Source organism: Podarcis erhardii, assembly GCF_964252035.2.
Source record: "Podarcis erhardii genome assembly, chromosome: 13".
Lineage (NCBI taxonomy): Eukaryota > Metazoa > Chordata > Lepidosauria > Squamata > Lacertidae > Podarcis > Podarcis erhardii.
The window spans coordinates 28,990,946-29,001,635 of NC_138502.1; the positions used below are offsets into that span (position 1 = coordinate 28,990,946).

The 10,690-nt window shown below is 44.0% G+C and overlaps 1 long non-coding RNA gene across 2 annotated transcripts; it reads left to right on the top strand.

Annotated features, from left to right (window-relative positions):
* The first annotated feature begins 2,640 nt into the window (after positions 1-2,640).
* Positions 2,641-8,977, top strand: LOC309328328. 2 transcript variants are annotated; one of them, XR_014150780.1, is made up of 4 exons: positions 2,641-2,655; positions 2,837-2,946; positions 5,096-5,276; positions 6,748-8,977. It is a non-coding gene; the product is annotated as an uncharacterized lncRNA (long non-coding RNA). The 2 variants fall into 2 exon arrangements; XR_014150781.1 differs by lacking the exon at positions 2,641-2,655 and having other exon boundaries at positions 2,666-2,946.
* The last annotated feature ends 1,713 nt before the right edge of the window (positions 8,978-10,690 follow it).

The following is a 10,690-nucleotide window of genomic DNA, read 5'->3' on the forward strand; positions in this document are numbered from 1 at the left end:
GGTACTCCAGCCACTACATCAGTGGCGGAGAATTTGTGGTGCTCTAGATGTGGCTAGACTCCTGCTCCTCTCATCCCAGACAGTTGGCCATGTTGGCTGAGGCTGATGGGGGCCGGAGTCAACATTTGGAGGGCCACAGGTTCCCCCACCCCTCACTATACTATATCCGCTCTTGAGCTTCAATTTCAGTATGCTCAGAAATTCCATATTTTACACCAACGCCAGCTTCAAAATAGCTTCAGCAATCAAAGATTGCCATGTGGAAAACCCACATCTAAAAGGCCCATGAATGTTGATTTCAATCGACCGCTGTCACCTTCAGTTGTTTGCAGTTCTCATTGGCCACAAGAGAGATATATCACTACAGTTTCACCCTAGAAGACAATTCATCCACTTACTTCCATTTTCTCTCTCCCCGTCGCACCCCCCACCCCAATCAAACTTGTCTGGAATTCTGAGGAGGGAACGAGGGCCTTGAAAATGGTGGGCTCTTCAGGGATCCCAATTTCTGGAGTCTTTGGCTTCTTTCATTGGAACACAGGAAGCTGATAATGACACCCCTGCCACCCACGAAATAATTTTGAGCTTCATTTGATTAATCACACCAGCTGATTGGTTAAGGCCAGCGCCATGTTTGAGTATCCAGCCGTCTAGCTGTCCTTGCATCCAGTGGCTCCCAGTTCCTGTCAGTGAACGCGGAGGAGTTTGGCTTCCAACCCACTTCCATTGCTGCCTGCCTCCCCTGCCCCCATCTTCCATGCTTTCTCTTCCTAAGCTCCGCCCTCGCACATCAAATCAGCTTCCCCCAGGGAGCAGCAACAATTTTGTCTGCGGAAAGAGAAAACGCTGCAATTTCCTTTGCAGAGAAGATGCAGCCTTCAAAGCGGTCTTTTCATCTGAGGGTGGCAAGCTTTATGTTCAGCAGCTGGGCCTTCTCTGAGGGCCAAAAAGGGGCACGCGACCTCTTGCAGGCAATGGGGTGGCGGAGAGGAAACGTGGTTACCTCTGGGGTTGCGTAGCTGTGCGCATGTAATCTTGAGGCTTAATATAGACAGCCTCTCCCCCTCCTCATTCCGTGTAGTGCTTCTATTAATAAACAATAAGGCTATGGAGAACTGAACCCCCTTGGCTGCGGCGGCAGGGCTGCATTGCTGAATTATACATAAGCCAGGCGCAGCCTTAACTGAAATTGACTGCGCCTAATGCACTGCTTGAAATATTGACGCTGATCGTTTGCTCTGGATTAACATCTTTCCCTGCCTGCGATGAGATCAGCGCTGTTGCCCGCGGCTCCCGATCTGCAAATGTGACAAGCTCACCCTTTGCTTTTAACCTTTAGCCCAGCACCGTCGCCCTTGAGGATCGGCTGTCAGGGCCCTCGAGGGCATAGCAGAAGCTTCTTCGCTTCCATTTGGAACTTCCCACAACATGGATGCAAGGAACCGGAGGAAGGGACTGCAGTTTGGTATTTTGTGCTCAAGCCTCCTTCATTGCGTTGGCGGTGTGCGCTCTAACACCGAACTGCACATCTTGTTTAGATGGAGTGAGTGACTATTTCAGGTCTGATCTGCTCCAGAGCAAGGGGCATCTTCCGAACAAATGCTGGAAGATTCAGGGCAGACAAAGAAAAAAATACTTCTACCACATACCCTCCAATATTTCTCCAATGAAAATACAGTCGTACCTTGGAAGCCAAACGGAATCCGTTCCAGAAGTTCATTCGACTTCCAAAACGTTTGGAAACCAAAGCACAGCTTCCGATTGGCTGCAGGAAGGTCCTGCAGCCAATTGGAAGCCGCGGAAGCCCTATCAGATGTTTGGGTTCCAAAGAACATTCGCAAACCGCAACACTCACTTCCAGGTTTGCAGCATTCAGGAGTCAAAACATACGAGTGCCAAGGCGTTTGGCTTCCAAGGTACGATTGTAGAGATGTCCCCTTCAACATTTCTCTGATGAAAATAGGGATGTCCTAAGGAAAAACAAGACATTTTGGGATCAGATCAGAAACCAGGACTGCTTCTGTAAACCTGGGGCTGTTCCTGGAAAATATAGGAAACTTGGAGGGTCTGAGGTCATAGGCACATGCTGAATCACAAGGCCTGCTGCACTGGTAACTAGAGCGGTATCAAACTGGCTGCACCCCTAGCTTTTCTGAAAATAGCAGTGACTTGAGTTTTTGCCTTGGCAGATGGGATGCTAGAAGAAAGTGCTCCTCCTTCTAAGGTCAGCTTCTGTTTTTGGTTGTGGGTTGTCTCTGCAGGACTAGGAGTGGGGAGTCCTATGGGCTAGCACAGGGGTCCCCAAACTAAGGCCCGCGGGCTGGATACGGCCCAAGGGGCTCGTTTATCCGGCCCGCAGCGACCCCTGCTGCCCGCTGCTGCCACCCACTCTTACCGGCGCTGCGCTGTGCAGCTGCCCACTTCTGGGTCGGAGGAGCACCAGAAATAGCTGGTGTGCATGCACAAGCGTTGTGCGCACATGCAAGCGTTATTTCTGGTGCACATCTGGGTCGGAGGAGACCCATGCACATGCACACAAGCTATTTCCGGTGCTCCTCTGATCCAGAAGTGCGCCGGAAATGGCGTGTGCGCACGCGCTCCCCCACCCTCTGGCCCACCGAGCAATCAGCGCGGGAGACACCGGTCCAAGGCGTGGTAAGTTTGCTGACCCCTGATAGCATTCCATGGGACACCTGGGGCCATACACCATCACCAAAGAGCCAGAAACCTTTCCCTAGACTGGAGAAGAAGCAGAGGTGTGGCAGGGCCACTCTGTTTGGACTCTGTCTTGTGCTTTGCTTATTTGTTTCACTTACTCCCCTCTCTTCCTTGGAAGGTTTCAGACAACTTACATCCAGGCAGCTTATATCAATGCCTGCTTAGCTTCAGCAGTCAAAACCTGTGTCATATGCCTTCAGGCTATTCATCTGCTGTTTCCACTGCCAGGTAAGATGGGTAGCTGGAGATTCCCTTCGTCCAACAGACAGATCCATTGTTTATTTCTCATGAAGATTTGTGAAGCCATCCCTAAAACCCACATTCCGTGCTAAAGGGAGAATCTATCTGCAAATACTGGCAATGTAACCCACACTCCAATCCCTCCTAGGAAACATTATTTCAAGGGAGCTGTGCAAAAAGTGTTTTGAAATGAAACCAGAATGAAATAAGAATTCAATTCCTAGGTGCTATTCTTTCCTCTATTACACTGAGGCTGTTGATTTGTTTATTTTACAAAAGGTTTAAAACAAATTCCCTCTTCAAATGATTTAATATGTGAATGTCCAATTGGGACCAGGCAGAGAATGCCTAGCCACCATTTTCTCTTCTGCATTAAAAAGGGTGAAACATTCACATAAAGGGCACATCCTTTGGTACTTTCGAGTGGGATTCCGTCACATACTAGCAAATTTGGTTCATGCCACTGAAGCTCTTGTCCATGGGTGGGCAAACTAAGGCCTGGGGGCCAGATCCAGCCCTATCGCCTTCTCAATCCGGCCCGCGGACAGTCCGGGAATCAGGGTGTTTTTACCTGAGCAGAATGTGTCCTTTTATTTAAAATGCATCTCGGGGTTATTTGTTGGGCCTGCCTGGTGTTTTTACATGAGTAGAATGTGTGCCTTTATTTAAAATGCATCTCTGGGTTATTTGTGGGGCATAGGAATTCATTCGTTTATTTTTTCCCAAAAAATATAGTCCGGCCCCCTGCTGAAAAAGTTTCCTGACCTCTGCTCTTGTCCAGCTAACTCACCCCCCCCCAAAAAAGACCAGATATTTTGCTAGAAGGAAAGTGATGTAAAATGCAGCAGGAAGTACTTACTTTGACGCAATGTCATCTAGTCTTCCTGCAAGGAAATCGGAGTGATTGCTCATTAAATAGATAACTTTGTCTGAACTATCTGCAAGCAAATTGGGATGAGTGTTAAACAAGCAGGTTGCATGGAAGCACCCACTGGCCCCACCCAGAGATTGCAAAAGAGGCTCAAAGGTGGTGTAAACCAGACATATGGAATTGCTCACACCTATCATAAATCAAAGGCTCTGAATTTGGCAGTTTTGGCGGGGAGGCCTTTGGTTTGAGAACCCTGGTGCATCCAGCTTCTTACAGCTTTGTCCCAGAGAGTTGTTCATGAGTGGTTCCACAAGACAAATGTATATATACCTTTTGCTCCAATTAAATTATCTCCCCTACTCCCAAAGAATCCTAAGTGTAGTCTGCAGAGAAAGTGGAGTGCCGGAAAGAGGAAATTCATCATAAAAAAGAGGACAAAAGAGGCCATGTAGACTTTGCATGCACTCAATAGATGCAAATTTAGAAATAACCAGTGTAATTTAAATATATATATTAAAAAAGTGTTGCCATACTGGGGAAAATCTGTAAGCAAATAACCTGTATGGCTGCTGAGCTGTGTGCTAACTGTTGATGGGCAGTTTCAAGTCCCCTGCTTCCTTTCCCTTCTTGGGGTTCTTATCTGAACGTGAGCCAGATAACCCTTCAAACAGAGGACCATCTTCTGTAAAGTAGGATACAAGATCAGCACTGAAGTCAGTGCACTCTCACTTGCTGGCTCGAATCAGTAATCAGTGTTCCGGTCATCACAGAAGCAATCGGATCCCTGAGGATGTCTGGAAATGCCACGTGTGCCTGCGTGGAAGGGCACATTCAGCCAAAGACAGCTTTTCTCTCACCATAGCACTATGATGGGAAAAGGTTGCAGGGGCAACCTTTTCCAAGCAGGCGCTTAAAGTTACAAGGGGCCTCTTGTGGCCGGCAACTCATTCTCCAAGCTACACTTGTCTTTCTTTTTTTATTCAGTTAAATGGCAATTGTGAGAAAACAGGAGCAAAGGGGCACAAGAAAATATGTTGGCTTGTACAGTGTGGTTTGGTAGGATACTGAGGCCAGTGACTTTGTGGCCAGCCACTGGGAGTTGACATCTCAGGCTACTTTTTTTTGCCATTAATGATTTAGGAGCTTTCTTCATGAAGCTAATGGGCTTTGTGGTTTCCCATCTTCCTGTTAACGCAGCCGAACAATCGAAGCTTTTAGCGTGGTGTGGAGGGGCTGGTACTTGACGCATCTTCCTCCTTCCTGCAGGCTGTTGCTGCGCTAGCAATCTCCTGATCACATTGCCTGGTATTGTCCATTGTGTTGTGACAGCAGAGCAAAGGCAGGGTTGGGAATGGAGCAGTGCAGCCTCCACCCAGGGCGGAAGAACCAGACTACTGGAACATTATCTGTCTTGGCACACCATAGAGAAACCGAGGCATAGCTGACGGTGAGAGATCTGCAAAGGAAAGATGGCCTCCTGTGTCCTTTTACCAATACTGATTGTAACCATTTGTCTAAGTGTGGCACACACTTTGAAAGAGACAAGGATTTTGATGAGATGTTATCAGCCACAGCATGGAGAACAAATTGTGGAATGTCAGGGAAAGCCCAGAACCTAATTGTCAGGGTAGGAGTTTGGTGGACTGGATTTTTACTAAAGTCAAGTGTGTCTCTTGTTCCTGACTTGTGAGGTACTGGTTATGCTCACAAATGGAGGTAGAAAAAGTGTGTGTGTTTGTGTGTGTGTACAGTGGTACCTCTGGTTCCAAACGGGATCCATTCCGGAGGCCCGTTCGCAACATGAAAAGCCCGCAACCTGAAGCACCATATCTGCACAGGTGCGCGGCGCGATTTGGTGCTTGTGCGCATGCGCAAAGCGCGATTTAGCACTTCTGTGCCTGCACGAGCGGCGAAACGCGGAAGTAACCCTTTCCAGTACTTCCAGGTTGCCACGGCACACAACCTGAAAAAACGTATCATGAAGCAAACGTAGCATGAGGTATGACTGTATCTGCAGGCAATTGTGCCTTTACATTTTAGGCCAGGCATAGGAAAACTCTGGCCCTCCAGATGTTTGGGACTACGATTCCCATCATCCCTGACCACTGGTCCTGTTAGCTAGGGATGATGGGAATTGTAGTCCCAAACATCTGGAGGGTCGGAGTTTGCCTCTGCCTGTTTTAGGCACTACAAAGCACTGTCTTTCTGCACTAGCAGGCAAAATGCACACACAAATGTCATAGGGTTGTAGTCAATGCTGGTCATATTCAGAATAGACCCACTGAAATTAATGCAGCTAAATTAATTAACTTCAGTGGGTCTACACTGAAAACGACTAGTGTTGAATACAATCTTACATGATATCTTAGGAATGGCTCCTTTTCTAGGCAGTTCAGGATTCTTATTTGGGACAGTCCTGTTCTACAAATAATTCCTCCCTAGGTCCACAGGGTAGGCCAGCAAATGAAATTATTTGCTTAAATGGCCATAGGCTGTTGCAAATCTATCAAATAGGTCATGGAAAATATTAACAAACATGAAAGCTGCAAAAGTATTCCAGATGAAAAAATAATTTCATAGCATGAAACATCAGGTGAAGAATAGTACTAATCATAATAGTGATAACTAATTTTAAAACCTTAGCAATCTCTGTAACCAATTTGAAAAGGGCTACAAATGAATTCAGTGTTTCTTTTAGTTTCACACAATGCAGAAGAACAGGCAGTATCCCAGAAAAACTCCACTTCTTCCAGAGATCACCTCCATCTCCGACAAACCTGTGGCTCTCCATAATGGACTGCTTCATGCCCTAGTTTATAGAAAGCTTGATGTTCCTCATTATGCCTCAACATTACAAGGTGTTTTGTCCTTGAGCGACCTTCATTAAAATGTGTTCTCACCCTCATTTTCAATGGCAGGAACGGAGCATTACAATAAGGAGCAACTTCAAACACCACTTTCAGCAGGTATTTAAAATGAGAGCAGGATTCAACGTCTCAAGGAGCAGGAATGTTACCCATGCCATGTGTCAAAGAAGAGAAGGTCTGCAATAATGCACTCTGAAACAAAGCCCGCCAGGTTCATTCGAGGGGGAAAGGACACCGTAGGAGGCCAAAAACCATCAGAACCACTAAGCTGTTTTAAAATGCGGAGAAATTTCTTCTTGACCCTAAATTTGACTACCATTTACTCCCTGGGCATAGTAGCTAAATGTGGCTGTTCCGCTGCACCGAGACACACTGCCATAGCCCTCTAGCTAGCTCATGAGGCATTCCGCGGGGATGAAATGACCCCGTCTGAGCCTGATGCTTCTTTGAATTCGGGATTCTTGAAGCTTTATCTTCAAAGGCCTTAGATGTAGACCAGCTATAGCCTATTCCCCACCGCGGATTAGCAGCTTCCATTGAACTCCGCAGAGGGAAGGGCAGACAGGCCTTGTGTCGCGCAAATGCTGCTGTGCATTGATATTTTTTAATGGGTATATGAACTGAAGCCTGTTAGGAAATGCAGTTATAATTAAAGCACAGCTCCCAGAGGCTGTCTAAGGCACCGGCGACTAAGTGCATTGGCAGATAATGTCATTATTTGGCCGTTGCTTAACATAAGGGGGTGGGGGGTGGGGAAGACAATTCTTGTCTGCCGTCCCTGGGTAGGGGATGTAACACCAGGAGCCAGACAAAGAGAAATGCTTGCCTCTTGTTATCAATTGTCATCCAGTTGATTAATCAGTACATAGAAGGGAATATGAGGAAAACAGATACTCCGTGAAAATCGTGACCGTGTAAATTTGCCAAGCCAGTGGCTGAATTATGTGGTTTTGAGGTAATGCGACCCCATCAAACAAAACAGCCACCAAGTCGAAGAAAACTTGTCTTGTGTCGATTGTATTGTTTTGTAGCCATATCTGTTGTCCAACTGGCAGCATGAAATTCAAAACAAGAAATTTTAGGGCTTGCGTCTGCTTGGAAATCACATATTCTCCCCTGCACGTCCTTTTTTAAAAAAAACAAATCCTAAATGGGTGGTGGCTGACTATAATTATATTGTAGTACTGAGCAGAATATACGTTGCCCATGTTAAAATGCACTTTTATTTACTATCATTGCACATGTCCCTGAGCTATGGAGTTGCATTGAAAAACAGGTTCTGAACTACATATACCAGGGGTGGTTAACCTGTGGTCCTCCAAATGTTGCTGGACTCCTAGCATCCCTGAATATTATCCATGCTAGTTGTGGCTGATGGGATGTGGAGTCCAACAAGGATGGCCACAAAAAAGCCACCCCATCTTGAGCTGCAGCTAAAGCTAAGCCCTTCATGTTTGCCCCAGAAAATAAGAGATTCTTGACTAATCAGCTTCCTTTGGCTGAAAGTATATAAACATACAATATTGTGCTGAATGCAGTTATGTTTACTTTGGAAAGGTCCACATGCTTACAACAACACTGCTTCAAGATGCCAACATATTTAACAGAACGTGTCTTTCAAAGCAGCTGAGTAGCTCTGGCATCATTGGCAATGTCCATATGGACTGAATCAGATTTTGCAAGTGCCCTTTACCATGGTCACTTTCCAGACAATCTGTTTATTGAGTATTCATCCTGCTAGGTTTGCAACAAATTTTACAGGGAGGTTATAGAATATTGTGTCAAGCCATTGTTATCTCACACTTTCTAATGCATTTCCTTGCCGCCTTCCTTGAAAAAAAATCAATTTTTTGGGGAAGTGGGTTTGTTACGCAAGAGCCTAAATCCACTTTAATTGTGCAACCTGAATTTCCTGGCAATTCAACTGAATCATACACACAAAACAGCAATATTTTGGAAGTGCCCCATGTCATGCTGTTTTTAACACAGTAATACCTGCTTACTTTGTCTAGAGCGCCTACTGAGACTTAAGCCTATGAGCAAAATTCATTTTTAGCTAAAGCTGGAAAATTAATGTGTTTTTGTTGTTGGATGGTATGATAATCAGGTAAACAAGGCAACAGACACATTTCCTTAACTAGCAAATGTATCTAAATCACATTTGCTGATTTTTTAACATGAAGTTATTTTTTTGCATATATTCCATTTTAAAAAATATATAATATGGTTTAGCCGTGTATAGCTCCAAGTTCTTCAACTAAAATATTTGAGTAAAATTATTCTCAGCCTAATTTTCTTAACTTGAATTTTCTTTTAAATTTGCTATTGAATAAAATTAATTATATTATTTTTTAACATTTCCAGTTATGTTGTTTAATTTGAGTCTTTAAAACAAACAAACAAACAAACAAACAAACAAACAAAACAACAACCCTACAATCCCAAATTAGAAAAGTGTTTAGTTTGACAGTTTCTAGATACATAATTTACTATACTTGTTTTCCCTTTAGCTGAATTTCAGGTGCAAAATTTGGAATATTAGAAAAGCCGAGTATGGATTCCAGCTTTTTTTCAGGTTTTGAATTTGTTCAAAATGTTTACTGTGTTTACCTGAGCGAAAGTAAGCAATGTTAGAAGGTCAATCTGCAAAGGTTATCTGTACATCCCCACTGGAAAGCAAAGTAATAGAACACAGCAAAGTCTACAGTGTGGGTTTTCATACCCTTTAACAATGCCAGCATACTAACAGTTTTACAATTCTCAGTGGGTGACCTCATCCATGCAGAATTGTGATGTTCAAAGACCCGATCCCTGAGTGCATTAAAATTAAAGATGTACATGAGCAACAAGAAAACTGACCACAGACAGGAATATGGAACACAGGAAATCTAGCTACTAGCTAGAGTGTCTGCAGAGGTGCAATGGGATCACGTACTTAATTATACATAATATGTGCTTATTTAGTTTCCACATTGACAAGCTATGAGTAACACTGTGACTATTTCATCCCTGCACTACCAACTTTCAAAGCCTTTTTAAATGTTCGTGGATAGGGACAAACACCTGAGGTATTTGGGACAAGTGTTACTATGTCATTATATATATTTAAAGAAAACACCCATATTGTGCTTCTAATAGCACCTGCCTAAAATGAAAGCCCATTGCAATAATATCTGTTGGGCAAGGAAGCATTATCAAATCAGCTTTGTTTGCAAAAGATGGGCATAGAAAGGGCTACAGTGCATCAGGAATGTTAAAAGGTTGAGGCTTTCAAAACGTTTCTCTATCAGTAGTCTCTCTATTGGTGTTATAATTCTGTGTGAAGTTCTCCATTTCTGGAAGCAGAACAAGGCTACCCAGACCCCCAGCCAGTTCAGGCCTCTAGATCCAATAAGGAGTGTTCTTATTTTGCCAGGATTCAAACATGCTTTTATTGACACTGCTGCTCTGTGAATTCAAGAGGACTTTGGATAGAGAAGAACCTTTAGGAAATCAGAAAATAACCTTTGCTTAATCCTGGCCTTTGTATTGTCGCCTGAAGAAGAACATCTAATATCTAGAGATGCTCACAGTTTGGCAAAGCTCAGGGACAGTAAAGTTCTATGTTACAAAATAAATACTAAACATGTTTTTTCTGTTTGACCTTGTTCTTCAGACTTGGTGCATACTGCATAGTTAGTATGTTTAATTAGTCTTCTCAATGGGTTTTCCCCACGAAGCGGTGTACAAAGTTTGCTAGAGGTGTTATAACTTTTAGAGAAAAGATTATGAGACTTCTTAAATATATATACAGGTATACCATGAAGAAGTATGAACCTTATAACAATATTAGGTTACTAACAGTGGAAGCTCCAGCTGTAATCCAGTGGCAAAATCCTAGTATTAATCAATGATACGCACACACATACCCGCAGACTCCTCTTGTTCTGTGCAACTAATATTTATAACTGCATTTGTTTACCAGAAAACATATCCTATTTTCAATCTGACTTTG